Source organism: Lactuca serriola, chromosome 8 (genome assembly GCF_051521515.1).
Source record: "Lactuca serriola cultivar US96UC23 chromosome 8, Lser_US96UC23_V15, whole genome shotgun sequence".
NCBI lineage: Eukaryota > Viridiplantae > Streptophyta > Magnoliopsida > Asterales > Asteraceae > Lactuca > Lactuca serriola.
The window spans coordinates 19,577,965-19,583,032 of NC_136415.1; the positions used below are offsets into that span (position 1 = coordinate 19,577,965).

The 5,068-nt window shown below is 26.5% G+C and overlaps 1 non-coding gene across 1 annotated transcript; it reads right to left on the bottom strand.

The window, feature by feature from the left end:
* Nucleotides 1-4,576: 4,576 nt before the first annotated feature.
* TRNAP-AGG (transfer RNA proline (anticodon AGG)) lies at nucleotides 4,577-4,648 on the bottom strand. Its single transcript has one exon. It is a non-coding gene; the product is annotated as a tRNA-Pro (tRNA).
* Nucleotides 4,649-5,068: the final 420 nt, after the last annotated feature.

Consider the following 5,068-nt stretch of genomic DNA (forward strand, 5'->3'; position numbering starts at 1 on the left):
AAATGAACAATTTATTAGAGTCATATCACACTGATAAAAGTCATAACAAAGTGCAATAGATTGAATCTATAGTTTACAATAAATATAAAAAATAAAGCCCTATCAGAGATAGAAAAACTTGAGGACGAGACAAAAAAACACGTAACACTACAAAGTTGCAAACATCAAAAACACACGATGCTAATAAATCTAGAAAAAAAAATAAAAGCAAAATTTATACCTGGTTGTAAGATTAGTGTAAAGAATTTGTGTTAGATTCTTTGTAACATTTTGTCAAACACCTAAGGTGCATGTTCTAATAACCCATCTTTTGAATGTAACATGACAAAAAAATCCAATGTTATAGGAAAGTATAGGAAATGAACTAAACTAACATGTATTTAGATTATGCAAATTATTTTTAACAATCTTCCTTCAAAAATATACTTATTGTTGTTTCATACTTACATACAAAGATTAATAAAAAAAAATTTAATTGTAATTATGCAATTTGATTCTACCATATAAATACAACCACATAGAAAATTTAAGAATCATATAAAAACTTTGTCTATAATACCGTAAATCTGATATTCAAAGAAATAAGATCATTCCTAATTTAGATCCTAACTTCTTAGTCTGCTTTTGATATGGTTCATGTATTAATATATAGAGAAACCGATAGGCAAGGATGTTGATATTAAGTGTGGTATATTGTTGTTACCGATAAAAAAAATAAGTTGTAGTTTACATTAGAAGTTCTTATTTCATGGTAAGTATGTTGTTATAATTTGTAAAAAAAATCACATAGCTATTTCAGTTTATAGAGGTTGTTGAGGATCGCGTCCAAGTTAATAGATTAAGCATTTAATTTGAAAAGTTGTACATTGTTGTTTTGTTTGACTTAATCTAGACTGAATGATGTAATATGTTAAACCAAAATAACCTTATGTAATGTTTTATGAGATTTCAAAAATAGAAACATAATTTTGTTAGTCATAAAAAACAATCTTTGAAAGATTGTATTTACTGTACAGAAACATATACAAATTAGAATAGTTATAGTTTAACCCTTTATGGATTAAATTGTTTATAAAATTCATCCCATTAATAGTGAATAAAAGATAAATTAAAAGACATTTACAACACGAAAAAATCACAATTTGTTACTGTTAAAAATGGTATAACAATGTACTTTAAACATACATTCCTAAAAATAGTATAATATGAAGTTATTATATTTGACAATAAAGTCAGAAACAATAGCCAAGTTGAGATAATCAAACAAACATAAATAGTAGCAACAACCGATTTGATCAAATTTTAAATTAAATTACCAATTTACCCTTTTGATGAACATAGTCCATACTAAATTAATGATTTAGACTTCGGATAAAAAATGAAAGTATCATGCTAAAAGAATCATTTTAGTATACATGTCATCTCAATATCTATTGTTGAGATGCTTTTCCATCCCAATGCTTTTATAGTTTCTTAAGTCGAATTAACCTTTTGCCCTTACGTTTACTTACTTAAAGGTTTCATGCATTTAATTTGCTATCAAATTAAAATAAATCGCATAAATTTAGGAGTTTATTGATACCTTCAAAAGGTAAATTCGAATATTCCATCTTTATTCTATCACAAATAAATTTACCTTTCTGCCCATAAACCTTCAAATCATACTTAACATTTAAAAAAAATTCATCTAACAATATCAATAACCTTTAGTTATGATTTCAATTTAAAGTTAGAAATGTTGTGATTCAACCATCATATTAAGATATTAATTTACATTCAAACACTAAAAAAATATATCTTTATTAATTAAACGAAAGAAGAAATTGACCTTCTAGTGCACAACAACGAAGGTTTGAAGTAGATAATGATGATGGAAGTTATAAACAATAAGAATGATGTTGTATGAGAAGGTTTGAAGCAAAACAACGATTAAAAATAAGTGAGTCACAGATTCAAGGATGAATTGTATATGTATGTCATAATTTGAATCTGATTTTTGGTATTAATGGTTTCCCAATAAAAATGGATTTTATATTAATGGTTTACTAATATAAACAAATTTATATTAATGGTTGATATTTATTGCCTTAATTGAAATGATTTTTGTAATATGTTTTTAATGTTGACCATTTTAAAACCTTTATAACCGGAAATTCAAGATTTGAAATATGGGAAGTTTTTATTAGAATTAAATACATTCCATTTCAATAGATTTAAGTTAATTTTGTTTGACAATTAGAAATCTTTTATTGGAATTAAATACATTTTCATTTGGAGAAGATGATGTCATCAATTTGATCTAAGGGTGGAAAACATAGGATTGAAATACAATCAATGACCAAAATTGTTTTAATATATATTAAAGATAACAAAATTATTGATATGTTTATTTAATGGGTTTTTAAAAAAGAAAAAACTGAACATGTTTAAATTTTGAAGCCCAAAACTATAAATAAGGGAGTTAAATTATGAACAATATTAATTAGGGTAAATGATGGCATAGATCGTCAAAAGATGGAGATGCTTGCTTCAGTTTGTAGAGATTTGTGTGAAGCCAAAATAGAGGTGTGATAATTGGAGATGCAAGGAAGAGGCAATACGCAAATTCTAAGAATACATGAGCAAAAATGAACCAACTTATGGTGCTACATTCTGTTATGAACACACAAAGCATCAATTGAAGCACAACCATTGGCATGAGGACGAAGAGAATTAAGGAAGTATGGTTTAAGAGAAAAAAATAGAAGAGAAATATGGGGCGACTATTCATGTTTTTGACAAGATTTATGGAGAAACCGATACCTAATATATAAATAGAATGATATGCTTCAATTGATAATATAATTGTTGATTTTAAAGATTCTATAATTAAATGTAATTGTGCTCGAAATGTGAAATATATTTTAGAAAGTATGATATATTATATAATTAAATGTAATTGTGATTGAAATTTAGTTGTTAAATTTAAAGATTCTATAATTAAATGTTTGAATTCTATTTGAAGAAGATGACGTCACAAATTTGATCTAAGGGTGGAAATCATATGATTGAAATACAATCAAGGGTCATAATTGCTTCATTGGTAAATTAAGGGTTCTCTTTTAATAATATTTAGAGATGAATTAAAAGAAGTAAACTTGTAACCGATGAAAGGGATACCTAGGGGATCAACACAACAACAACCAACTTTAGATAACAACCTTTTTAAAATCTATCATCACAAAAATATGCATTGAATCAATATTAAGATTGTAACTATTCCTATACTATAATGCAATTATATTTTTGTTGTAAATCAACAAGAAGAGAGAGAAATAAAAGTGTTTATTAATTGTACTCTCAATTAATTAATCAAGACATATAGAGCTCTTGTACTTTTTTCTATTCTATTCTCCCCGTCTCAAAATTGTTGTCCACGTTTGACTTTTTAAGTCTCTTTTGTTTAAATTTGACCTGAAATAATTTACGTTTTGTTATATAATTTTTTATGTAAGATATATGAATAAATTGTTTTTTAAATGTATTTTCATTGTTATAAGTTTCATCAAAAATTATATAATACAAATAAAGTTATTTATGATCAAAGTTAATGTGGAAAGACTTCAAAAGTCAAACGTGGACAATAATTATGGGACGAAGGGAGTATTATGTTTTGACTTATTCATAGATTCTTGCTCATGTGTTTATGTATTTGTTTGTTATTATTTGTTTATTTTTATGTCAATTTCTACACATTTAATTATCATCATACAATGAGTGAGATGTCAAACGGGCAACAAATTACGTCAACATCTTATCAAATAAGCATATCAGAGACTAAAGAAGAACTGAATCAAAGACATAATTCTAATTTCAAACAGTTTGAAAATGACCCTAACTAGCCCTAATATGAAGCATATCACAAACCTAGTGATTTTGTAAAACCAACATAGATCGACCAAAACCATCATCATCTCAATCACCAAATCATTTCTTTGTATAATTTAAGTAACAAAATCAAAATATTTTAGTTTAAATGTAAAGTGAATCATTAAACCTACGAGAGATAAAGAGGTCCGGGACCTTGATGTCGGATCCATCTCAATTCTTGGATCTCCCTACCACTCGCAAATCACAATCTTAAATTAAGGTGGTTTTGTTTTATTGTGTCGTCCCATGTTTGAAGGCCCACTCCACTTATTATTGCTTCACCTTTACTACTCATAATGTCCCTCCCCTATTTATATAAATAGACATGTCAAAAGTATTCGATACAACGATGATTTATGTTTTAAACATGATGTTACGTTTTTAACCCATGATCTTATATCATTATGAAGAAAATAATATATAATGATGGGGTTTTATATTAAAAACATGCCAGTAATCAGCAACTTCGTTTCCAAAAAATAAATAAATAAATAAATAAAATAAAATAAAAATTTAACAATCGAAAATGGGTTGAAAACTCCTTAATTGTAACTTCAAGAATGTCGACAGGTATTTGTTGGCTCCCTATTGTTTGCAGAATTTACATTTTGGCACCTAAAGGTATTTAAATATGGTAGTTCGATCACTAAGGAAAAATAAAATAAATGGGGCATTCCGAGAATTGAACTCGGGACCTCTCGCACCCTAAGCGAGAATCATACCACTAGACCAAATGCCCATGTTTGTTTAAAATGGTGTATAGATCTTTGTAATTTAACATATATCGTTACATTTTTAATAAATAATTAATATAGTATTTGGTTTGCAACAAAACTAACATACATATCCCAATAACTTCGTTTTTTATATATATCAAAGGTCAACATATTTTTTGTTTATGTTACCATGTACCAACTCGAAACATATCTAAAGCGAACGGTCAATTGTGTTTTTTTTGGCTTAACATAAAGAGTTTTATAAAATGCAAAGACATTACAATCAAAGTTGTATTTAATGTTTATTAAATATTAAGAAATTAAAATCAAATTACATCTAAGGTCACGTTAATAAAGTGAAAGTTTAGTGGATATAAACAACTACTAAAACATTGTCTTTTAGTCGATTTACTTTTATGATTATTTATTATTATTTTTTTTTT